The 27,564-nt window shown below is 39.8% G+C and overlaps 1 pseudogene; it reads left to right on the plus strand.

Annotated features, from left to right (window-relative positions):
• The first annotated feature begins 1,921 nt into the window (after positions 1-1,921).
• LOC101415581 (E3 ubiquitin-protein ligase RNF13-like) lies at positions 1,922-27,327 on the plus strand (annotated as a pseudogene).
• The last annotated feature ends 237 nt before the right edge of the window (positions 27,328-27,564 follow it).

Consider the following 27,564-nt stretch of genomic DNA (forward strand, 5'->3'; position numbering starts at 1 on the left):
TAAAATGTGCTAACTTATGAGGCACAAGCTAAAAGAACTATGGAAGTGAGTTAGCCTGGTTAGAAACAACGTATTCATTTCAAAGCTGAGGTGAGAGTCTGATGTACAAGGTGTGCAGCCCATAGTGGGATGTAAACATGCTAAATCTGCCCTGCCAAGGGTGTGGTACAGTGGAGAGAGTCTGGTTTGGGTCTTCAGCAGACCTGGGTTCTGATCCATGCTCCCATCTTTTCTAATCACATGACTGGGGCACATTACATAAACTCATCTATGAAATACAGCTGTTAATAGTACCACCCATGACTTGTAAATAAGTAAGATAAATGTGTCAGCATCTTTGCATTTCGTTTTACATCTTACCACCTACCCAAGAAAGGATTTTTTTTTAGCTCTCATGGGGTATTTTCCTGAAAGCCCTCTGAATGGGGGGAAAAGGCAGGCATGTTCCTTCTGAAATTTAGGATTATACCTTTGGGTGAAGAGTGCATGCAGAAGCAAATACAATTGGATAGGGAGGGTGAAGAAGCTTGAAAGTCAGGCAGGGTTGTTAAGACTTGATGTGAAAAGCACCAGGGGATAGGCAACCACTGTTAGGTCTCAAACAGAGGAGTATCAAGGTAAAAATGGTGTGACGCGGAGAAGGTGGGGGCATGGGAATGGAAAGGAAAAATCAAATATGATTATTTAAAATGCCATTTTGTTTTTTATATTAAATGTAGTATATACCCATTGTAGAAAGTTGAGACATATACAAAGTATAAAGAAAATAATCACCAAAGCCCTCCACTCCAAGATACTCGTGGCTTATTTGCCATATTTCTTTTCAGTCTCCCCAGTATTCTCAGGGAGAAGAATACTGAAGTAAAGATGATTTAAGGCTTAGGTGTCACTTCCTCTGTGAAGACTTCTTGGATTTCCATGCAGAATTCATCCTCTGTGCTCAAAGTAGTTTATATATACATAGCAGAGACCAGAATAGTTTTAAGCCAGACAAAATTAATGCAATTAATGTCGATTATTCTAGGAGTGGCTGCAGAATTCTTTAAAAGAAGACTGTTCTTTCTTCTGTATGAGAACAACTTATGGTGGGCCTTCTGAGTTATGAAACGGTGAAAGCAAATCCGGTGTTGGAATGGAACATTTAAGACTGAGTTGCTAATTTACTTTCCATAGCAATATAAAGGAGACTACTGTGAGCAAGGAGCATTTCTGTAGAAATTATTATTTTGACAGGGCTTTGCCTACTACTTGTTGGGGCCAAGAGAGGGGTTTGGGGGAACCTAGACGTGGAGTGGGGGATGAGGACAGCCTGCAGCAAGCTCCTCTCTTGAGGTTCCTGAGTTGGCCTCTGGACAGCTCAGAAAGGGCTGTGCACAACGATGTCTTGTAAGTGACTTTCTGAAACAATGAAGTTAGGCTCTAGCAATGCGTTAGTAAACGATGACACCTCTATTAGCCGTGCTTTCGGGGAAGTAAAGCTGTGAATCATGACCTCTAGACTTGCCTTGGCCTGATGGGAGGACAGCAGCCCGAAGAAGTGGATAAGATACAGGAAGAGACAATCGACAGGGAAATCCAGCTCAGGGAGTAAGGTATGATGAGCAACAGCTAAGATGGGTTTGGGGAATATCAGAAAAACAGCAGAAACAATAAAGCAAGCACTCACGTGGTCCTTATTACATCAGGTACTATCCTGAGACATTTTGCAGACATTAACTTCTCAAATCCTAGCAGGAAGCTTTCGAGATGGGTACTGTTATTATCCCCAGTTTATAGATGAGGAAACAGAGGCACAGCTGGATTAAATACCTCCAAGTTCATGCATCTAAGAAGCAGCAGAGCCAGGACTCAAACCCATGCAGTCTGGCACCCAACTCCATGCTCTTAACCACTGTACCTTCATGTCTCTTGGTAAGGGACCATGCCATCTACAGTCACACCGGATGGGGATTCAGACAATATTCATCAAGGAGGGAAAGGAGACCCGCAAAAGCTGGAGAACTTGGGGACTTCCACCCGAGCTCTTGCCAGGCATGCTTCATTTATGCACGTCTCCCATCAGGCTGATTTCTTCATGGACGTTCTTCATGGTGAGCTCAGGGTCTGGAGCATAGTAACCACTCAAAAAATATTTAACCAACATCACACACACGGGGACATCAATAATGACTCCAAAGCGTTGGGTCTGATTTACTGAGTAGTATACTACTGAGAGACAGCTAACTCTTTAGCTGGAAGATCATTACAGTTTAATAAACACATTATTATTTTGAAAAATTGTTAGTTTCAAAACTTTATTATTCCGAATAAAAGTGTGCATGATCTGAAGTTTGCTTGTGATTTTCTCTCCAGTGCCAAGGTAAAACGGGGTGAGACCCAATCTGAAATGTATAGCCTTGAATAATATCATGATATTTGAGAAGAGATAATAAGAGCAATCTATGAACTTGAGAGGATCTATGGAGTGTTGAAACCTTGTGACTAGCCCTAATACATAACAAAACACAGTGGGGAATTCAAATAAAATTTACACTGAATGCAAGGTGCATGGAATGGATAGCTAGTGCCTCATTCCTGAACTCACAATCTTGTGCTCCCTACTAACAAGTCCATGAGGAATTTTGGAATATAGGGTCAGAGTCCAACACACTGCAGTTAAAGACATTTGACTGTGTATAACTTAAAACAAAATGTCCTTGAACAATCTTAGAGCTAAAAGCAAGTTTTTACCTCAAAACCAAAACACAAATATGAAAAACTTCAAACATATACAAAAGTGGAGAGAACAGTGTAATGAATTCTTCTACCCATCATTCAGTTTCAAAAGTTAATTTATGCCCAATTTTGCTTCATTTATCGGCTCTCACCCTACCTCATTATTTTTTTTAAGATTTATTTTTATTTATTTATTTTTTTCTCTCCCCTCTTCCCCCCACCCCAGTTGTCTGTTCTCTGTGTCTATTTGCTGCGTCTTCTTTGTCAGGTTCTGTTGTTGTCAGCGGCATGGGAATCTGTGTTTGTTTTTGTTGCGTCATCTTGCTGTGTCAGCTCTCCGTTTGTGTGGCACCATTCCTGGGCAGGCTGCACTTTCTTTCACACTGGGCGGCTCTCCTTATGGGACGCATTCTTGCGCGTGGGGCTCCCCTACGCGGGGGACACCCCTGCGTGGCAGGGTACTCCTTGTGCACATCAGCACTGCGCATGGGCCAGCTCCACACGGGTCAAGGAGGCCTGGGGTTTGAACCGCGGACCTCCCATGTGGTAGATGGATGCCCTAACCTCTGGGCCAAGTCCACCACCCTACGTCATTATTTTGAAGTGGATCTCAAACACCATATCATTTATCTATAAATATTTCAGTATGTAATTCTAAATGATAAGGATTCTTTTCTCAACTTAACTTACCTAAAAAGATTAATCATAATTCCTTAACATCATCAAATATCTAGTCAGAGTTCAAAGTTTCATGATTATCTCATTAATAATAGTTTTTTACAGTTTGTTTCCATAATTTATTTATTGTGATTGATGGATAGGTCATTTACATCTCTTTTAATCTATAAATCCCTGATCCATCTTTTTCTTTTTCCTTGCAATTTTGATCCTGTAGGATACCTCGCAGTCTGGATTTTACAAATTGCATTTACCTAGTGTTGTTCAACTTCTTTCTCTCTCTCTTTAATTTCCTGTAAACAGGTTATTAGATCTAGAGGCTTGATTAGATTTAGGTATAATTTGCCTTGGTAGGATATTTTCTAAGTAGTATGTAGGTGTATTCTTCTATGAGTCACATATGCTTGCTTATTTTAGTTGTGATTTTAGTGGTCATGGATCATCCTTATCTAGATTCATTAATTTGTTGACTTGCACAATACATGAATTTATTGCCTTGTTTTTCTATCATTCCTTCATTATTTACCAGCAAAATAATTCTATAAAGAGAAACTTGTTCTTGTCAACTCTTTGATTACTCTAGGATACAGTCCATATGCAAAATGCAGGATTAATGCTTAATTCTTTCTCTTTATTTACCGAATTTCAAAATAATGAGTTGATTCTCAAGTGTCCCCCAAAGATGATAAAGGGAGGTGCTTTTTAAGTATCAGTTTAAACTCATGGATTTAAATACATTTGATTTATTTCAATCCATTTTGATTATTGGCCAGGGGAAGCTTTTCCACATCATCTCTTGAGTCTTTTAAGAGACTCAAGAATCTTTGAGGGTGTCCACATTCTCTTAGAAGAAAAGGTGCTTCAGGCTTATCTTATAGATCTGGAATCATCTATTTCTCTGAGGAGTCCCTGGGTCATTTTAGAGGGAAATACAATTTAGAAACCACATTCTGAGAACTAAGGGGGAAGAGGATATCTTTGAATTTAAAATTTTTTTCTAGATCCAAATATCAAAACCTTTAGAATTTAGGGTAGCACCCATTTACAGAAGCCCACAAGATTCTAAGAATTGATTTATTTTCCCTTAGAGAGTTACTATTTTTAAAAAGCATTGTGTTTTTTGAACATCCAAGTTTAAAAAAGAAAACATACTTGCTAGAAGGAAATAATAGTAATTTTCATTAATTCACACTTGGGGTCTGTGGTAGGATGCATAATGACTTCCCAGACATGTCCATGCCCAAATCCCTGGGACCTGTGAATTTTACCTTATACGACAAAAGGTTCTTCGCAGATGCGATGAAGCTGAGAATTTTGAGATGGGGAGATTATCTTGGATTATCCAGAGGGTACTAAGCGCAATCGTATGTATCCTTATAGGAAGAAGGCAGAGAGAGATTTGACTGTAGAAGAGAAGACAATGTGCTGATAAAAGCAGAGATTGGCATGATGAGGCTATGAGCCAAGGAATGCCAGCAGCCACCTGAAACTGCAAGAGGCAGGACACGAACTCTCCCCTCGAGCCTCCTGGTGGAGGCTCCCTGCAGACCCCTTGATTTTAGACACCTAAGACCCATTTCAGACTTCTGGTTTCCAGAACTGTAAGGAAATACATTTCTGTTGTTTTACACAACTAAGTTTGTGGTAATTTGTTACAGCCGCAATAGGAAACAGATACAGTTCCTCAACCTAAAATGAGCCAGAGGAAGTCAACCCATATATTTTGGAGCTTAACAGAAAATAAGAAAACTTGTGGGCTTTAGAAGATGACTGAGATGTAGTGAAGGGCCTGTGTTTAAACGAAAGAAAGTAACAGAACCAGTTAGGGCAGTTGCTAAGCTTCACCTTCCACATCTGTTTTTATTAACTTGAATTTATGCTTTGGCAGCTCTGGAGATAACTCGCCTGGAAGCTCCCCTGCAGGAGGTCTGATGGCAGGTTACCAAGCCAGGTCTCAAGGAATGTGTGAAACTCACAGAAGCAATCGGGTGCTGATGTGAGGGGATTTGATGTTACGTGGGCCTGGCAGACGGGTGAGGATTAAAGGCTTTTCAACTTATGGTCCTTAGTAACAACATTGACTGTTTGGAAGTAGTAAAAAGGCCTTTCATCAGCCATCAGTAGTGGAATAATTCAATATATATAAATATAAATAGTGTGAAGAAAGAAAAGGTAATGGGATTGTGCAGAAGCTGAAACTATTGCCTTTTGAAAGGTGATTCAGAGGCTGGTGCCGCAACTTTATGCTCTGTGTGGTTTACACAGGGAAGTGGGAACCGTCCTGCTGACCTGTTCATAAACTCTTATCTCTTTCTGACTTATGGTTTCTAAGAAAGACCCAGTAAACACTGGCTGCATTTGCTTCATGCTTCAAAAGTTTGAATAAATAATCCTTCACTTCAATTCAGTGACTATCAGGGAAAATGATATTGTTTTTATTCATGCTAGCAAGGGGAGTCACTTTTGAAGGGCCCACGCTTCCAAGCAGAAAGAGAGCATTTCTGCCAATGAAGCGTGTAGTGAGCTCCCCAGTCACCAACTTAACTTTTTATCATGAAGGAAAGATGAATGCCCCAATCTAAACTTTGGCTGCCTCTTGTTTCTCCTTTATATGGTCAGTGGTTTCCATAGAACCACTATGCGAAAGACTTTTGGATAATGATGTTTTCTTCTCTTGGATAACTGAAAGTTTTGGATATGTAGGTGAAAAAGTCAGAATAGTTTGTTGGATGGGTTGTGCAGTTCATGAGAGAGCAGCGAGTTCACACTGGTGTTGAGTAGCCTCGGAGGGCCAGAGCAAGGTTACTGTACTTAGGAAGAAGAGAAATGGATGTCCTTTTAAAATTCCACAAAGTCCCTTTCATAAAAGCATATCAATCCCCATTAAAAACACAACTTGAATGACTTTGACTTCCTTCTTTGGCATTATAACCATGAGAGTTTGCCATGAATTGGACTTCAAAGAGCCAATAAATTTAATGAGTCATTTTCAACACTGAAGGCTCACTAGCTAGTATGTTTCACTGTAGCTATGTCCACACTGAGGAAAAAAGCACCCTGATTCTAATTAAGAATACACACTCCCTAAGCTTTTATATGGACCGTGTGCCCAAGATCAACCTTACGAATAGGTGGAATGGTGATGTGAAGGCTTATGGCCGAGAAGATACCTCCTACTGCTGGAATGTTGTCATTCAAGACTCACTGCTTTCAGTGAAGATTCTCTTAGCTGCAGATGCAAAGGATGCTATGTGAGTCACACACTGTCAGATGACTTTCCTCTGGGATAACAGGAAGCAAATGAAGAAGCCTTGAGAGATAGGGAAAGAATGACTCCAAAAGATCCCCCAAGGGTGCTGGAAGGGAGATGAGGGGGCTGAAACTACAGGGCTTCATCCTTCCTCTTCACAACCTTTCATGGGATGGCCCTGAAGCCTCCCGTGATCTCAGGGGTTGCAAACTCAGATGCCTATGGGGCCCCTCGGTAACTAAAGTGAGTGATGTGGGGCTAGTAGCGTCTTAAAGAGGCCAACTTCTCGGCCATAGCCCATTGCTGCCATGCACCTTGCCAGGTGCATATGTGGGCTTAGTCTTGCCAGATCTTCCGATTTTTTTTTAAGCTGGAAACCCACATTTCAATATGAAATCCTTGATTTTTAAATATACATGATAAATTCCGGAATTTTTAAAAACCCTGTTCAGACTAAACAAAATGTATCTGTAGGCTGAATTGGGCCCTTGGGCAACCATTTACAACCCTTGCATTAGCTTGGGAACAAATTTTACCTTTTTGAGATAATGTAGGTTATTTATAAGAAAAGACAGGGCTTTCTAATATCGTTTATATAGATGGTCCAAGATAAGAGTGAAAAAGGAAAATAATCTCTTAAAAGGAAATAAAGAGGAAAGTGAATGTGGCTCAAGTGATTGGGCTTCTGTCTACCATATGGGAGGACCCAGGTTTGATCCCTGGGACCTCTGGTAAAGGCAAGACAGGCCTGCAGGGCTAGCGGCACAGCAAGACGATGACACAACAAAAGAGAGATGCAGGGGAGAATCAAGGTGAGGCATGGCAGAAACTAGGAACTGAGGTGGTGCAAGAGACAGGGTACCCCTCTTCCACATTGGAGGTCCCCAGGATCGAATCCCAGTGAACCCTAGAGGAGAAAACGAGAAGACAATAAAAAGAACCAGACAAAGAAGATCATACAGCAAATAGACACAGACAGCAAAACAGCAGGATGGGGGATTGGGAGAAGAATAATAAAAGTTTTTTTAAAAAGGAAATGAAGAAAGACTGAGAGGTGAAGAATTTTCTTGTGTGTCTGTTTTTTGTTTGAGGTGAAGAATTTTCTCATTTACTAGTTTGTTTTTTATTATTATTACTATCAGAATAACAAAATGCTCTAATAATGATTGAAGTGATGAATGCACAACTATGTGAGTATACCAAATACCATTGATTGTACCCTTTGGTTGAGTTGTATGCTTCATTAATATGTACCAATAAAATTGATTTTTAAAAAGGAAATGAAAATGATACTATTTTAAAGTATCAAAAATTTATTTTCAGCTGCAAAAATAAAATGTACCAGAGTTTAGTTGTAGGAAACAGGGTTAATTTATTATTTTAAGCAGCAAGTGATTTAATACAGAGAATTAAATACTTGGGTGTGGCTTCTAGAATAACCCCCCAAAACAATACCTAAGAGCTGACCCACCAGGAGAGCTGCCACCTCTGCCCCAATCAGAAAGGTGAGAATCCAGAGTCCCTGTTGACTTAAAAATTCCTGGCCTGGAGCTATAATCTGGGATCAGGACGCCAACTGCACAGCCCTGCAACTGCTTTCGGACCTTCACAAATTTAAAGACCATTCCCAGCTAACCTGCTGCAGTAAATCCCAAGGTCTTCATAACTGTGATGGCAAAAACTTCTGCCAAAGTAGTGGTAAGATGGCCCTTCTCACAGCTGCCTTCCAGATCTCACACAGGTGCATCTACAGGAGAGAATCGAATTCACATCCAGAAGTCCTGACTTCAAGTTTGTCTAGGAAGTGGTGTTGCCACTTTCCAGCCTCTGCAGTATATAAAAATTCACTTGAAAGAGGCTGTATGGATGCCAAGTGCTTTTGACCGTATCCACCGCTTGAAAATAGAAAATACCTGGATCAGGAGAGAACAATGGTTTCTTCTGAGTACGTCTGTCTAGAGATAGCTAGGTTTAAGCCAATTTGTTCAAATGTATAGAACCACAAATCTAGACTTCCTGTATAAGCCCGTAAATGCAATTCACACTAACCAGGCATACATAAAATACAATACCAATAAAAATGTCATCTTACATTAAAAATTCTGCCTCTGTAAAGATTCCTAGGACAAGTCTAAAGTGGCTAAATTTACCTTGTTTTAGGAAGTATCACTTCTATTTTTTAAAAATTGGCCATTCTTTTATTTCCACGGCAGTATCCCAGTGGGCTTCAGTGGTGCATATAGTTCACCTCTTGAAGTTAAAACATATGAGGCATCAAACACCCAACCATGGAATAGCCATTCTGTTTTAGGACATTCAGGAATATGTCATGTTTCTGGTATTGGGTTCGGTAAAACAGTGTTTATAGTCTTAACAGAATCATTTTCTCAGGTTGTTCCAGCAAAATTGAATTTAAATAATCCATTATGTAATAAATTATTGTCTCAGGTAACAATTACTAGTGCTGGAATTAAGGTTCTTCCCGCTTGAATTCTACCACAACTTTGCTATAAAACTATGCAGGTCCTGTAAAGTTCTATGTAATTGCAGGTTCTCATTTGAAACTAAATGGGATACCAGAATTGGGGGTGGGGGTAGAGAAAGAGGAAGTGTTTAGAATCTCGTGAAAATCCCAAATTCAAAAGCCAGAAGGGATCTTCAAATAGAATAGGAGTAGCATATACTGGAACATGGACACAGAGCCGAGAATCTGAGACCTCAAACCAGAACACAAGTGAAGAGAGAATCTGGGCAAATGTCCTGGGTGGGAGTCGAGGAAGGTTTCTGCTATTTGTAGCGTCTTTTCTCGATAAACTAAGGTGCAGCGCCTGGTGGATTAGGCAATTTAAAGAGCCTGGTAGGGAGTGGCTGTGGCTCAAGCAGTTGAGTACCAGTTTCCCACAAGGGAGGTCCTGGGTTTGGTTCCAGTCGTCTCTTAAAAACAAACAACAAACAAGCAAAAAAACCAACTCAGGGTGCTGATATGGCTCAGTGGTTGGACTCTGGCTTCCCACTTACTAGGTCCCTGGGTTCACTCCCCAGCTCAAAGAAAAAAAAAAAGCCTAGGTAGAAGGAACACCCTTGGAAAATGAATGCCCCAACATAATAATAAACTTTAGACAAATATAGTAAGAAACTCCTAAAGCTCTTATGTAAGAGTTATCAACATTTTCTAAGCCACATGGGTAGTACCCATCCAACAATAAGTAGTTTAGCATTTAAAGATGCAAATTTCAGCCTCTAACTACAAACCAATTAAGTTCAGAAGCCTTATATATTTAACACTATCACAGAGCAGATAACCTATATGCTGTGATTTATAGTTGGATAGATGGCTTGAAAATCCCTATCCTCCCAAACATTCCTCCCATTTGCATTCTACCATTACAGGGTAATTCCTTGGGCCAAAGTATCACCATAAGCCTCCTCTTTTGCTTTGCAAATAAACCACACTGAGTATCAGCAATTGATACATGAGTTATAAAAGTTTTTTAAAGGTCATCTATATAGAGCTGTGCAGTTTTCAAAGCATCATCTTGTAAATATTCTAAATCACTCGTCTAACATCTGTGGGGGGAGGGGGAGTGTCACCGAGGAAATAGGAGCTTTGATGGAGAGATATGGGAGGACTAATTTGGGAGCAGAGGGCACGGTCAGAGGTGACAGCCTGAGCAGAGAGACACATCAGAGGGCTCCAGGCATCACAGGGCACTCGGCCAACAGGGGCCTGAGAACGCCAGGAGAGAGGGAGGGCGCTGCCAGGAGAGAGGGGGGCGCTGCCAGGAGAGAGGGGGGCGCTGCCAGGAGAGAGGGGGGCGCTTCCAGCAGGAGCCCGCGCCACGGCCCGCCCGCTTCCGGGTCTTGAATCCGCGGATCTCAGAGCAGGGCCCCCCGCGGATCTCAGAGCAGGGCCCCCCGCGGATCTCAGAGCAGGGCCCCCCGCGGATCTCAGAGCAGGGCCCCCGCGGATCTCAGAGCAGGGCCCCCCGCGGATCTCAGAGCAGGGCCCCCGCGGATCTCAGAGCAGGGCCCCCCGCGGATCTCAGAGCACGGCCCCCCGCGGATCTCAGAGCACGGCCCCCCGCGGATCTCAGAGCAGGGCCCCCCGCGGATCTCAGAGCACGGCCCCCCGCGGATCTCAGAGCACGGCCCCCCGCGGATCTCAGAGCAGGGCCCCCCGCGGATCTCAGAGCAGGGCCCTCCGCGGGCTGCTTCGCGGTGAGGCCTGGGGCTACGCGCTCAGCTCTCCCCGCAGCGCGGTAATCTGCGGTTTTCAGAGGCAAGATCCAGCGCAAATTGATCTCCAGGGGTGAAAACCTGGGCGCTAATCTTGTTGTGGAAAACTGTGGTAAGGGATTATTGCATTATAGCGACAGCCCTAGTATTTTTTGACTTCAAGTACCTTACCAAGTTATTAATATATCTGGAATTTAAATAATATTTTTGTGTATTATCTCGGTATTTTGGTAACAGTCATATTCTGTAAGTACGAACCCTGGCAGGCATTGTTTTGTTGTTGTTTTTTTTTAATCTTCCTTCTGCAGAGGTACCGAGCTTGAACCTGGGACCTGGTCTATGCAAAGCAGGCGCTCAACCACTGAGTTGCACCCACTCCTGCTGAAGGGCATTTTTGTGGTCCTTTGGTAGTGAAGAGTCAAATAGAAAACTGTTTTTAAGATAATGTATAAAATTATGGAAATGGTGGAAAGGGAAGAAAAGGCTATTCATATAAAACCAACCAACCAACCAACCTTAACAGCCACGAGCAGCAGCTTGCAGTGCAGTGGGGCTGTGTGGGCTTGCTCTGTGGCTTCAGATGAATTTCATAGTATTATAAACACTACTTTGTATGGTCAATAAAACGGATTCTGAGTTTACATATTGATTGGGTAGTCTTTTTTTAGGGCAGAGCTGAAGAGGTTGGGTCACAGTCTTCCCATGACATTTTAATGAGCAGTTTAGGGAGTGTGGCTGGCGTGGTGATAGTAAGTGGGGACAAGTGGCAAAGATTATCTCACTATTCATTTTCCCTGACTGCAGAATTTAATACCTTACTATTGCTGGTACTGTCACCACACATATCTGAGATATAAATTAGATTGTGTTCTACAGCATATTGGATATAATTACTTGTTAGAGTATTTTTTAATGTTTTCCATTGTTAATAAAATACCTTTTCCTAATTTCTCCATAACAGTCATGTGCTAGTCATAGTATATTTTTATTTTTATTAAGATGTAATCCACATACTATAAAATTTCACCCTTGTAAAGCATACAGTTCAGTGAATTTTAATATATTCTCCAAGTTGTGTGGTCATCACCAGTATCTAATTTCAGAACATTTCCATCATGCCCAAAAGAAACCCCATATTCACTATCAGTCACTCTCCAAGCGTATTTATATATAATTGGCCTACATGTAAAAAGCTAGAGAAAGATTATCCAGAATACATCATCTATGAGGATCAGATGCGTAAGATGTACCTTTAGTTTAGACAGTTTAGATAGTTTAAGGGTGCTGCTTTCTCTGATGAGCCCAGATGTTCCTGACCCTCTATTATTCAGATTGTTGCCTATTTAATTGTATTAACTACTTGCAAATTTTAGTGGCCGGCAGAGCAGAGAAGAGCAATACACACAGTGAACAACTAAAAAGAACAAGAACTTCGTTTTATATCATTCCCTTTCAGAAAATCTTTCCTAGATTTTGATTTATTTTACAAGTGAACAATATTAAAATTTTAATAGATTACTTGAAAAATTGAAGGTAGGAGTTTGGAAATTTTAATTAAGGAATGTAACACAGTATCTGGCACAGATATTGTTTATCCAAACAAACTGTAACTACTGTTACTAGCATCAATTACTAGTGCCCCTATGTAATAGATATCAAAATACTTTGTAAACCATTGGTTATCTATTTTTCAGGGGAACTGAATAAAACCCTGACATGAAAAATATTGTACAATAAACTAACAGTATTTTGTTATTAGCAAGAATTATAACTTATTGTCATGCAGTTGACAGTGGCTACTAGTATTTATATAGTTTACCAAGTAGGTGATAATGAATAAAATGCCAGTAATAAGTAATCTTAAAAGAGTAACTGAATTATTGCCAAATTGAGTAAAAAAGTTTTAGAGGATTGATTGTGTATGCTGAAGGTAAATATGGATTTGCAATTTTTATTTCAAATATGTCCATTTTTACACACACTGAGAGAAAAGGTCTATTTGTTTGAGACTGCATTCACTATGGTAGCCTCCACCATTTCTAGAAATATTTCATAGATTTGAGGGTGTGGCAATTTTTAGAGGTAGCGACCAATTCTTTGCTACTTCTCCTTTTATGTGGTGGGGTTTATGTCTCCTCTCTGTGAATATGGGCAGGTTTTGACCAATGGAGTACAGGGAAGTGATGATATATGACCATTGAAACTGGGTCTTAAAAGACTTGTTCAGGGAAGCAGATTTGGCCCACCGGATGGGGTGTCCACCTACCACATGGGAAGTCCAGAGTTTAAACCGAGGACCTCCTGACCCATGTGATGAACTGGCCCATGCGCAGTGCTGATGCGTGCAAGGAGTGCCGTGCCATGCAGGGGTGTCCCCTGTGTAGGAGAGCCCCATGCACAAGGAGTGCACCCCGTAAGGAGAGCCACCCAGCACAAAAAAAGTGCAGCCTGGCCAGGAATGGTGCCACACACATGGAGAGCTGACACAACAAGATGATGCAACAAAAATGAGACACAGATTTCGGGTGCCACTGACAAGAATAGAAGTGGTCACAGAAGAATATACAGTGAATGGACACAGAGAGCAGACAACTCGGGGGGGGGGCAGGGAAGGGGAGAGAAATAAATAAAAAATAAATCTTAAAAAAAACCGACTTGTTCATTGGAACACCCTCTCTTGTAAAAAGTCTAACAGTCAGGCTGCCGTGCTGAAGGCATTTGGGACAACGGGCCCAGCAGAGCTGTCCTTAGAGCCATCCCTGCCAAGGCACCAGACACGTAGGTGAAGACATCTGGGATGTTACAGATGAGCCCAGTTGCCAGCTGGATGCACCCAGGGGAATAGCGCATGGAACAGCCAAGCCCCGCTCAAAATCCCGATACCCAAAATTGATAATAAAAAGAGCAATTGTTTTAAGCCAATAAATTTTGGGACAGTTTCTTATGCAGCAAGAAATAACTGAGACAGGCGATGATCTGTCTGCAACACCAGATACACTTGTGATCACTGGATTGATTATTCTGGCTAAGCGAATATTCCATCCTCCCTCAGAGCTCTAAAGGGAGACCTTCCCTGAGACAAATGCTTTGGTTCTAGCCTGCTCTTCCCTCCCTTGCTCCCTGGCCCCTTCTCTTTTTGTTTGTTTGCTTTGTTGTTATTGCTGAAGGCCTTTGAATTTATGCCAGAAGTTAGTTGTTTTGGTTCCTAAATAGTTCAAATGATCTGACCCAAGGCTCAGGGTATGCAAATGGATTTTGGGAATTTTACAAAAAGCAATTTCTTGAAAGATTTAAAAATTCTTTACACTCATAGTTACCTAACATAATATGACTATTTTAAAATCTTTCTTTCGTTAAATTAGATATTCATCTCCAAAATGAAGTAGAAAATGGAGAAAATGACCCTTGATTTACACTCTTGGGGAAAAAAAAAGGAAACAGAGATATCAGAAAATTAAGGTATCAGTTTTCCATCTTTCTAAATTAGCATAGTTTTTACCCTAAAGAGAAAAGAAGGAAAATCCATGAAATCCAGCCCACAACAATTGATTCTAGCTCATCAATTATTTTTTAAACTTGAGGAAATTTCAATTCGTATCTTGGCTGAACGTTTAAGAATCGTCCAGCCCTGGCCACTGATACAGTACGAATGATCTAGGAAAGAGGCGATCTGAGAGAAAGGAGACTCCTGGCTGAAGCATCATGCCATCTTGGGACTGTATAGGATGAATCCACTTTTCCTCCCATCCTTCCTTGGAAACACAGCTATGTTTGAGAAAATTGGTGTGCATCTTATTAGAGGCATCGCTCATTATCTTCTTTCTTCTTTTAAAAGTATAGCCAGTGTCTGAGTGGTGGTTGATTAATGGAAGCAAAATTTATGTAAATTCAGGAGCTGCCTAACTGTGGGAGAGGAGGGGTCAAGGTGATTGGAAGAAAGGAGAAGAGGAGAAAGAGAAAGCACAAAAATGAATAAAAAATTTTCTCTTGACATAAGACAAGGATATGTTCAACCTTAAAATTCCTGCTAATCAGTTGTTAGGTTTACTTTTCTTCTCCTTGTTGCATTTTCTGAAGAAGGGCAATATATGTGGCTGCCAGGTTTTTAAAACTTTTCTGATCAGGATTTTGGGCCAACTCATAGGCTCTCCATTGACCCTATAGGAACCCTGTTGGAACTCCAGAATATGATATGTGAAGTTTGAAGGAACCTTTGAGATCAACTAGTCCTTGCTACTCAAAGTGTGTTCCAAGGACCAGCTCTATTGGCATCACTCAGGAGCTTGTTGGAGATGCAGAATTTCTGGCCCTGCCCCAGGCTTACTGAGCCAGGGCCTGCCTTTTGAGCTGGTGATCTGTGTTCCCATCAAAGCCCGAGAGCCATTGACCTAGTCCATCTCCTGCCCAGGCATGAACCAAATGGAACGAATGTTGAAACATCCTAAAGATGGTGAAATAAAAGCATCGTAAATACATGCAATGAGAATTTAAAGTTCTATTTAGGTAAGAAAACATTATAAACCAACTCAACCACTACAACAAAAACCTGAAACAAAATGGTGGGAAATCAAAGAAAATGAATGCAAAGCTTTAATGGGAAGACTAATATCAAGAAAACAACTCGGGAGAGGGTGCGTCATGTAGGGCAGGCTGAGAGCCCCTGGTTCAAGGGAGCAGAATGCTCTGTCACACACGAGGACGCGCTTCTGGTGATTTTCAAACCACCCTGGGCTGTGGATTCCTCTGTGGTGATTCCTACCCTGGCACAGGCCAGGAAGCCTACAAGAGAAGCCTTTAACAGAGCTGAAGCCATTGTTTTATTTGTTTTAGCACAATTTAGTTTGAAGCAAGTAAACAATGTTTGGGGGCTGCTGTAGCAGGTGTTTTTCTTAATTTTTTTTTTTTAAGGAGAACTGCTGAGTTCAGAGGAAATGAGCACCCTTTTATTTAAATTTCCTGAGATTAGAGGAAGAACATATTGCCAAACAATGCCTCTTCACTTCAAAACCTTTCCCCATAAATTATTTGAGGATATCTTATTAAAAGTCTGTAAAATTTCCTAAGAACGGTTGATTGCAGTCCAGACCGTCAGAGCTTTGGTGCTTTCCCTGAAATACCACAGCTGTCGGGAAGAAATATATTTTGAGACAAAAGGTTTTGTTTCCCCAGCAATAAATTATTTTAGTGGATATCTCAAGATAGATAAAACTTTCACTTATGTTTCAGTGAAGGAAGATTCTACTGATAACTTGTTAAAAAAATCTATAAAAAGACTATGAGAATGTAGATGTAGATAGCAAATGAAAATCAGACTTCCTTTAAGTTGAGCAAAGCAATTATTTGTAAAACCAGTGAAGATTATTATTATGGATAATGAAATGATTTACTGGAAAACGTGGAAATGACATTCAGTATGACCACATCTTGACACAACCTCAAGCTGGTATTTTCAACTTTAACCTGGGGACCATTAAGAGAAAAAAATTACGTCTATTAATATTTTATGTAAATTGCTAAATGAAGAACCTACATATCACAATGTGGATCCTAAGTGAGGTAGGAAATGCCTTGTCTGTGGTGCCGATGTAGTAATTTATTGATTTAAAGGTAGATTAGCTCTTTAAAACACAGTTGCTCTCCTTATCCCTAATAGGGTAACCCCATCACTTCCTCTTCACCCCCAACTCCCCTAACCCTAAACCAGGATCTTCCTATCCAGAGCCAAAAGACGACGTATTTTATCAAACTTATTTGTTCTCAGAAAAAGCAAATATCTTTTTACCCAATGAGAGTAATGATGTATGCTAAGCAAGTTGCTGAAGTCTTTTCATTTTATTTAATTCCTATTTACCTTTTCAGGGATGTTGGACTCATAAAACATTCTGTAGGCCAGTAGACTTTTTTTTTTCCCTTTTGCTTTTGTTTTCAAGGCTGGTATAAAGCCAATGAGGAAAAAAAAATTATGTCTTTACCATTTCCAAAGCGAAATTAGTTAAGAAACATCCAACCTAGTCACTGAAAGTAATTCTATTGACTTCTAGTAAATAAAGGCTTTTGATAGTTTTCAGTGATGGTTATCAGCAGTGGATAGGTGGGATGCAGAAGGGGGGCAGTGAGCCTTCACATAGCTCAGTAATGATGTAACTGACGACTAACCTTGATGATACTAGCAAAGCGGTACAAAATGCCACCAAACAGTGATAAAAAAAAATACCAATTAAAAATGTGTGATAAAGTAATCCTGGTTATCCATTCATTTTGTGTTTGGAGATGATGAATAAATTGTGTCAACATACTGTTCACTATTTTTTCCCCAGAAATCAAAAAGGTGAGAGCCCTTGCCAACTTTTTAAACTAAAATAAATCTGTATCTCAAATATGCCTACTGTTTGTTAGTAAGGTAACTGAAATTGAAAAAACGATATGACTCCTGGGTGCGAGGGCACATATGATTAGCAGTCTTGTGTTTGAACAACTTCATTTTGCCCAGAATGAAGGATCTGTGCAGAGTGAGTGCTTGCTGCCTTCCGCAGCCTGCAGTTGTTAAAAGAACATTAATCATTTAAACAAGGTCACAAGCAACAAAGGCCAATGAGGGTTCAAAGTTTACAGGTCCAGGCATTTATCAGGTAGAAATAGGCTACATTTCAATATTTTGTAAAATATGCTTTTATGAAAAAGCTATCTGTCATTGTATAACCTGGTAGAATTTAGGTTATTCCAGTGAACAAAATGAATGATGACAATGAATCAAGAAACCCTTTATGAGTTTATGTTCACCAGACCACCAGGGCTTGAACATACGTTTTTGATTTCTATAAGGATGTGATTATTATGTGGAAACGTCTTCCTTCCCCTGGCTAAAGCAGAGGATATAGCAAAATTGTATCCACTTCTGATAAGCACATCAGGAGCAGTTGGTAAAGGTAATCACAGAGCTGGCATTGCTAAATGCCAAGCAAATTATGGTTTTCCATTGACTTTCGTGAGAAATTTTAAATTAATTTTATGGGAGAAGTATAACATAGAGTGCTTTTCATACTATAAAATTCTATTTTATTCTATAAAATAATAGAAGTATATAACAGAATGGCTTATATATAGTTTATTTAATTGCATCAAATTTGTTGTTCATCATTTGATGGTTTAAAAATTAACACTATATATTTCTGGTCTATTTTATATTGGGTATTTTCTCCATTTGCTCACAACTCCAGGTATGCAATTTCCATTTCAAATTTCATTTGAAATCTTGGTTTTCAGACGACTCAAACTTTTCAAGTTCAGAGAAGCAAATGCTCAATTCCCAATGTGTGTGATCTTGCATTTAATCAGAGAAGAGTGATTTTTTTTGTATATTCACAGAATTGTGCATCCATAATCATGATTTTAGAATATTTCATTGCCCCCCCCAAAAAACCCCACTATCCATTAGAAGTCACTCACCATTTTCCCCCCCAACCCCTCAGCCTTGCAATAATCACTAATCTAATTTCTTCTCTTTCTTTTAAAGATTTATTTATTTCTTTCTCTCCCCTTCCACCCCCCGCCCCCCCCCATCAGTTTTCTGTTCTCTGTGTCCATTCGCTGCATGTTCTTGTTTTTGTCCACTTCTGTTGTTGTCAGCGGCACGAAAAACTGTGTTTCTTTTTGTTGCGTCATCTTGCTGCGTCAGCTCTCCTTGGGTGCGACACCATTCCTGGGCAGGCTGCTCTTTCTTTCGCGCTGGGCGGCTCTCCTTACGGGGTGCACTCCTTGTGCGTGGGGCTCCCCTACGCGGGGACACCCCTGCGTGGCAGGGCACTCTTTGCGCGTATCATCAAAGTGCGTGGGCCAGCTCCACACGGGTCAAGGAGGCCCGGGGTTTGAACCGCGGACCTCCCATGTGGTAGACGGACGCCCTAACCACTGGGCCAAGTCCACTTCCCTTCATAGCTTATTTAAATCTAAGATGATTTCCATTTTAAAAGCTTCTTTTTTAAAAACCGACTTCTAGATTGTTTTTAAATTTCTCTTCCCCTCCCCAATGAATCCCACTAGAGCCCAGAAGTTTCTATTGTAGTCATGGTTAAGAAGCTACAGGATGGACACTTAATAGGGCCACTTAATATGATGGAAACATTGTAAAGGGGCTCATATAAAATCTCACCAAGACTGTGTCAATATTGTGCCAACATATGTCAAAAATAAGTTAATTCTTTTTTTAAATTAGTCAGACAAGATGTTTAGATTCTAAGAAAGCATAGTTTTCATTGGCTGCACAATACTCTTTCCTATGAATTGATCATACTCTATTTAAACATGTCAATTTTGGGATGTGTAGATAGTTTTCAAATTTCATGAAGATAAATAATGCTGCAATAACATTATAGTAATTTCTCCCATGGCAAATAAAGAGTTGATAGACTGAATTTCCTATTGCTGGCTTTAGCTTCATGAAGATCCAGTCTGAGATTATCTCGAGACTGTGTAGAGTTGATGCAAAGCAGACCGAGCTTCACTTAGGAAGGGGCTCATCTGAAAGACCCCGATGAACCTGCCAAACGGTGACATTCCAAGAACTCAATTTATCTGTCTTAAAAGGTTAAGCTCTCATGTTGACCCTGCCAAGATTCAGACCTGTGCTTCCAAGAAGGCTACATATTTTGAAGCTGCCGTTGGCCCTGAGTAGCCATTCCCTTGTCTCTAACAGTGTGATTTCTTTATCCCAACAACCAGAGGGCAAGGACTCTGTTACATAGCAGAAACCTCTCTTCCCGCTTGAGACTACGCAGTAGACATCGCTCTTTTACTTCCAATGAAGAAGATTTAACCATAGCGGAAACACTTTGGGAAAAAAAAATCACATGATAGAACAGAAATACCATCTGTTACACTCCAAGACAGAAATCAAATATAAGAAGTAGCATACCAAAGTAGAATGAGTACAGAATTATGCACTAGGAAAGCTCAGGTTGCATCCTGATCTTGTCACTTACTAGCTGTGTAACCTTGGATAAGTCTCTAACCGTCTCCGAGTATCAGCTTTTAATATAAACATGAGAGTTGGATTAGACAATCTCTACAGACCTTTCCACCTTCAAAGTTCTATGCTCTCCAAAACAAAAATATTATTAGAGTTGCAAGAGCATAGAATCTTCTGAAGAAGGTGAATAATGTTCTTTTTAGTGTATGTGTGCCAATTCTTATTGTAGGCTTGTGTGGATGCTATGCAATGCTATATGTTTGGTTCTTTCCAGTCTATAAAGCATTTACATATATTTTGTCATTGGATCATTCTGCAGTTGTTATCATCCCCATTTTACATATTAGAAACTTGAGGCTTGGAGAAACTAAATTACTTCCCTAAAGATAAGGGGCGGAGTCCAGGACCCAAACCCATGTCTTCTATATCTAAAGTTCATTCTCTTTCTACTACATCACATTACAGCTTCTGTTTTATAGTTCAGTACATTGAGGAACCATAATAAGTGAATTTTAAGACCAATTTCATCGGTATATGGGGGACAGGGAGAAGACCTGAATGTATGGAGAACATTCCATTGTTGGCCAAAGCCAATACCACCCCCCCAACCGTATCACTCCAACTGCTTACCATCTCCTCTCCCTCTGTCCCATCATGCCAGGTTCTTGAAAGTCACTTTCTCACTTCCCAGTCACTGCTTGTACACTGTGGTTTGACATCTGCTCCCACCTGTTCTTTTGCTAAGGCAATCTGTTGTAGATACCAACTGGGGTGGCTCACTATTCAAATTAGTTCCCTTCCTCTAATTCAGCTCCAGTACACTGGTAGAAGTCCACACTGGGCTTTCTGTGCTATGGTATGTTCATACTCCATGGCAGTGGCTGAATATCCAAGAGTAGACGCCCATCTGAGCTCTGCAACAGTGTTTCAATGTTTTGCTTCATATTGACCGAATTTATTTTGAAAAACTATCCACCTTTTACACATTTATAAGTCTACCACCAAAATTTTAGGTAGTTGCAAAAGAAATACTTTCTGGTTTACTATAAAATTGACTTTTTAAATTAAAACTGCTATATGTCTCTTTTAAATATATCCAATAATTTGATTTTTTATTTTTATTTTATTTTAGGAGGTACAGGGTATTTTTTAAAATTTTATCTTATTATTTTATTTTGTTACCTATTTTTTCAACTTTTTAATTATTTTTTTTTAAATAATAGATCACAAAAAATGTTACATTAAAAAATATTACGTTCCCATATACCCCCCACACCCCACACACCCACTCCTCTCACATCAACAACCTCTTTCATCATTGTGGCACATTCATTGCATTTGGTGAATACATTTTGGAGCACTGCTGCACCGCATGGATTATAGTTTACATTGTAGTTTACACTCTCCCCCAGTCCATTCAGTGGGTTATGGCAGGATATATAATGTCCTGCATCTGTCCCTGCATTATCATTCAGGACAACTCCAAGTCCCGAAAATGCCCCACAGCACATCTCTTCTTCCCTCTCCCTGCCCTCAGCAACTCCCATGGCCACTGTCTCCACATCAATGATACAATTTCTTCCGCTGCTAGAGTCACAATAGTTCTATAGTAGAATACCAGCAAGTCCACTGTAATCCATATTTTATTCCTCCATCCTGTGGACCCTAGGAGGGTGATGTCCAGTGTACCGCTAAATTGAGATGGGGTTTAGATCCCACGTGGCTGATGGATGCGATTCTCCTGCTTGCAGTTGTAGGCACTCTCAGTTCCCTGGTGTGGTGGTTGACTATCTTCACCTCCCTGTTAACTGACCTGGGTAAATTCAATGAACCAGAGAGTAGGTGCTGCAACTCTGCTGAGGCGCATGGCCCAGCATGGTACAGGGTTTTGAACCCAGGACCTTGTACATGGGAAACAGGCGCTCAACCACTGAGCTGCATCCGTTCCCATCAAGAATTTAAATACTTCCATGATTTGACGCCCTCCATCATCTTTTTTAAGAATGCATGAACTCGCTTTTTTAGCAGTCAGAAATTTTATAGCATTCCTATTTTCCCTTGAATTTATATTTTCACTGTATTCCCCACATAATTTCATCTTACATAAATTACTTTAATCTTGGAAGTCTTTTATTGATCACTATCATATTTTTCTGCCACAGGAAATATATAAATTGAAATTTTAAAAATGTTTTAATTATTATGCTCATAAACATCTAAAAGTTTTAATTTTTCACCTGGATCTAGTTGTCATTAGAATTGCACATTACTTTGCTGTATATAATTAACCAAAAGATTATAAATGTAGTACACATTTTGATAATTAATTATTAACCATGAAAAGTAAAAGTTTAATGGAAAAGCATTTCTTAAAGAGAAAGATGGACCTTTCAAAATTTATTTATATATCCACTGCTAGATATTACTTATTGACAGAATGAGACAGTTTCTGTATCAGTTTTATTCCAATTTTTCTTTTATATGTAAGCACTGAGAACTCTCACCCATAAATAGAAGAATAGAAGTCTTATTAGGGCAATGTCATTTGATTCTTTGAACTCATTCCAAATTACTTGCTAAAAAGACCAAGAATTTAGCATCAAAATTACTTTTAATTTTCTTTTGGCTAAAACTAGATTATATCCCCCTTTAATTTTATAAAAGAATTTGTGATTCAGTCATTAGAAGAATTTGCTTTCTCAGTTGCTGGGAAGTAAAGCCAAAGTTTTAATAAAACTTAACAAATCACTATTATATTTTATACTCTTTCACTTAGATGTAGCTTACTTAACACATTATATTCCAAAAGGATTGGGAATGTAAAAAATTGTTTCAATACTCCTTTGTCAATGCAATTTTTGTTAAAAAATTATTTTATATTTCCACATGCTTCCAAAATATTTTTTATCAAATCTTTGGCGCTTCAGATTATACTCATTCAATTTATGGAAAACATCTACTCTACAACTGGATTGGCAAAATCAGTCCTCACTCTTATGGAGGAAGCATTTGGTCTCTCTGTATGGAAAGAGATCGGTTGTTTTATGGTCTATTTGGTTTCTGGTTATGTGAGTGTATGTTTTATTTAATGACATCATAACTGACCCTGCTCTTCAGTTAATGTTCACATTTCTCTGGCTTTACAGCTTCTTCTGTTCTGCTGGCATTTCTGAAGGGCAATTATTGCCTGGAAATTGAACATCAGGTGAACTCATTTAATCTAAAAACTATTTTTATCTATTCTCTTCATAAATTTTTGTCACCATGTGGTTTATGTGGTTGAGCTAAAACTGGGTAAAGAATTAGAGGCAATAATAGATTTGTCCCCATCATTTGTTGGTATGATTAAATTATATTGACTGCATGACAACCAGCCTCAAATAGTCAGAATCATTACAAAATCCCAAACAGATGTCTGAATGGTTTAAATTTTTTTCTAGTAAACTATATCGAACTCTGAGACTTGTCATAACTGTTTTTAATTCTCCCAGAAAGAAAACTAATAACACCAACATGCATTTATTAAGCCCTCACCACGTGTCAGGCACTGTTCTCAGTGCTTTCCATGTACCATTTCATTTGATTCTCATGATATGGGGCTGCTACGAAGATTTAAAATTTCTGAAGTTGTTACACAACTGTAGAAATCTGCAGTATTGCACTAACAGTTTTAGTTGACTTGTTTCTAAATGTAACTGAGACTAGGAAATGACATTATTCCCTGGTCTTCCAAGAGTACAAGTTAGATATTTTTCACCAGTGCCTCTCAGTTACATTCCTCTGATTCTCAACAACCAGTTCAAATCTTTGGCTCAGAGGCTCGGAACCTTTGTGGGTAAACCAAACTCTGCTTCATTTTCTTTTTCTTTTTCTTTCTTTCTTTTTTTTTTTTGACACTTTTAAGTATTTATTTTTTTCCTAACATAAATAGTATTCAACCAAATACATCTATGCTGTTCAATTAAATCTTCCTAGTCTAAAATGGTTGTTCTCCACAACTAACTCTCAGAGTCTTCTCACACTGGGTAGGGATGCCATCAGCCCCAACCTGCAGAGGGAATGTTTGCTCATGCAAATAGTGGAGGCTCTGGAAATTGGCTGGCCACTGCTCTTGGCAGTTTGAATTTGTTGATATTCATCATTCAGACTTTGGTTATCTTATATCCTGCTTCGATAGAGATCTTTACCCAGAGAATATTTAGCAAAACTATGCTATTGGACTATACTATTTCTGTAACATCTCCCGAGGGCATTTTAGAGAATACAGGTTTTAGTTTCTCTTCTGAGATTTTAGGCAGTAGTTACTTAGACTTGAGACCCAAAGTACAACCAAAAAAAAAAAAAGAAAACATAGATAAATGGGACCTCAAAAAATTAAGAACTTTTGTGCATCAAAAGACTTTATCGGGAAACGGACTTGGCCCAGTGGTTAGGGCGTCTGTCTACCACATGGGAGGTCCGCAGTTCAAACCCCGGGCCTCCTAGACCCGTGTGGAGCTGGCCCATGCACAGTGCTGATGCAAGCAAGGAGTGCCCTGCCACGCAGGGGAGCCCCACGCGCAAGAAGTGCACCCATAAGGAGAGCCACCCAGCGTGAAAGAAAGTGCAGCCTGCCCAGGAATGGCGCCGCCCACACTTCCTGTGCTGCTGATGACAACAAAAGCAGACAAAGAAACAAGACGCAGCAAATAGACACAGAGAACAGACAACCGGGGGAGGGGGGATTAAATAAATAAATCTTAAAAAAAAAAAAAAAAGACTTTATCATGACAATAAAATGACAACCTGCACAATGGAAGAAAATATTTGGAAATCACATATCCAATAAGGGTTTAATATCCAGAATATATTAAAAAATTCTTCAACTCAATGATAAAAAGACAAACAACCGAATTTAAAAATGGGCAAAAGACTTGAATAGAAATTTCTCCAAAGAAGATATACAAAAGGCCACAAAACATGAAAAGATGCTCAACATCATTAGCCATTAGGGAAATGCAAATCAAAACCAGCATAAGATACCATTTTACATCTATTAGAGTGACTATTATTTTTTAAAAATGAAAATATACAAGTATTGGAGAAAATGTGGAGAACTAAGAACACTCGTTCATTGCTGGTGGCAATGTAAAATGGTCAGGTACTGTGGAAGACAGTTTGACCATTCCTCAGAAAGTTAATTATAGAATTACCATATGGCCTGGCAATTCCACTCTGCTAGGTATACACCCAAAAGAATTGAAAGGAGAGATTCAAACAGTTATTTGCACACTGGTGTTCATTGCAGCATTATTCACAATTGCAGAAAGGTGGAAACAATCCAATTTCCATCAACGGATGAGTGGATAAACCAAATAGAGCATATACACACAATGGAATATTACTCAGCCGTAAAAGGAAGGAAGTTCTGATACATGTGACAGCATGACTGAACCTTGAAGACATAATAATTTTGAGTGAAATAAACCAGACAACAAAGGACAAATATTGTATGATCTCACTGAAATGAAATACTTAGAGTAAGGAAACTCATAGAGTCAAAATCTTGAATATAGGTTACCAGGTATGGAGTGGCAGTAGGAAATAAGGATTTAATGCTTAAAGTGTACAGTTTCTATTTGGGATGATGGAAATGTTTTGGTAACACACAGTGGTATAGGAAGGCAACAGCTTAACATAATAGTACCAAATTATATATTTGAATGTGGTTATGTGCATATATGTTATTAGAATAAATGTGTTGTTGTTTTTTTTTAATCCATGGAACTGGCCTCGGTGTTGTTTTCCCTGCTTGAGCTCTGGGGATTGATGAGGATATTCAGTCATGAAATCTCTGTAGGGGCTTCTCCTTCAGCAATGCAGCTGGTGAGGGAGGGGCTTCTAGATTTTAGGAAATACTGCTCTCCATAGGAATGCTCATGCTGTCAGCCACACAATTCTATTCCATCTTGACTGTCCAGTTCATTACATTCTTAAACCTCCTGCCCATAGAAGAAGACATTTTAGTTTATGATTTTGGAAATGCTTCTCAAACAGTTGATGATCTTCCTGCAGGATTTTGTTACAGACGTCCAGATGAAGTTTTAAAGGGTTTTCTGATTAACTCAAAACCAGAGAATGCCTGTGAACCTATAATGCTTCCAACACCAAAAGATAATTCATCTAGGACTTTCATTGTGTTAATTAGAAGACTTGATTGCAATTTTGATATAAAGGTTTTAAATGCACAGAGAGCAGGATTAAAGGCAGCCATAGTTCACAATGTTGATTCTGATGACCTCATTAGCCTGGGATCCAACAACCGTAAGTACAGTTGAGGTGTTAAAGAAAATTGACATTCCATCCTTCTTTATTGGCGAGTCATCAACTAATTCCCTGAAAGATGATTCACATATGAAAAAGGGAGCCACATTATTTTAGTTCCAGAATGGAGTCTTCTCTGGAATTCTACCTCAACCCCTTCCTTATCACTGTGGGCATCTGTCTCATCTTGACAGTCATTTGATCACAAAAGGGACAGACACAGAGCTAGAAGAAACAGACTTCCTAAAAATCAACTCAAGAAACTCCCTATAGGAAGCGGACGTGGCTCAACTGATAGAGCATCCGTCTACCATATGGAGGGTCCAGGGTTCAATCCCCAGGGCCTCCTGACTGGTGTGGTGAGTTGACCCACACACAGGGCTGCCGCGTGCAAGGAGTGCTGTGCCACGCAGGCACAGCATGGGTGCCACGCAGGCACAGCATGGGTGCCCCATGCTCAAGGGCATGCCCCGTAAGGAGAGCACCCCCGCGTGAATAAAGCACAGCCCACCCAGAAGTGGCGCCACACACACGGAGAGCTGATGCAGCAAGATGACGCAACAAAAAAGAGACGCAGTTTCCTGGTGCAGCTGGATAGTGCAAGCAGACTCAGAAGAACGCAAATTGCATAGACACAGAGAGCAGACAACAGGGGGGAGGGGAGAGGAGAGAAATAAATAAAATAAATCTTTATTTAAAAAAAAGAATCAGAGTCAAGGAGTCTAAAAAAAAAAAAAAAAGAAACTCCCTATACATAAATTCAAGAAGGAGATAGTAGGATGTATGTGTCATATATTTGGATGAATATGAAGATGGAGACAAGCTCAGAATCTTCCCTGTTCCCATGCTCAACACTGCAAGTGTGTAGACCCTTGGCTACTAAAACCAAAAAAACCTGTCCAGTCTGCAAGCAAAAAGTTGTTCATGAGAAGGACACAGGTAATGGTCAAGAAGATAACCAAGTGTCAGAACACCCCTTTTGGCTTCTTTCAGCGCCTAGTCATTTGGAGGTTTGTCGGAATCACACTCACATCAGAACAGGACAGAATCTTCAGACTATGAAGATGATGGGAAAGATAGCCACAATAGAGATGCAGAAAATGAAATTAATGCACATAGTGTCGTGGTCCAGCTGCAGCCGAGCAGTGAACAGGATTACAACATAGCAAATACAGTTTGACCTTCAGGGGGCAATTGGTTTATTTCCCTTTAGAATGTTTTAGGTATAATTTGATTTTTTACTCCCTTCAGAGATTTCTGTAGGAATAACTTTAGTATTCTACATTTTAATCAAGTGACTGAAACAGGTTTTTTGAGCCAGTATTTATCTGGAGTATTGTACTTCATTTCACTAATAAATAACAAAAGGTGCTGTACCTCAAGCACCAAATCAACTCTCCTTTGGGAATGAAATATA

The sequence above is a fragment of the Dasypus novemcinctus genome, chromosome 10 (assembly GCF_030445035.2).
Source record: "Dasypus novemcinctus isolate mDasNov1 chromosome 10, mDasNov1.1.hap2, whole genome shotgun sequence".
NCBI lineage: Eukaryota > Metazoa > Chordata > Mammalia > Cingulata > Dasypodidae > Dasypus > Dasypus novemcinctus.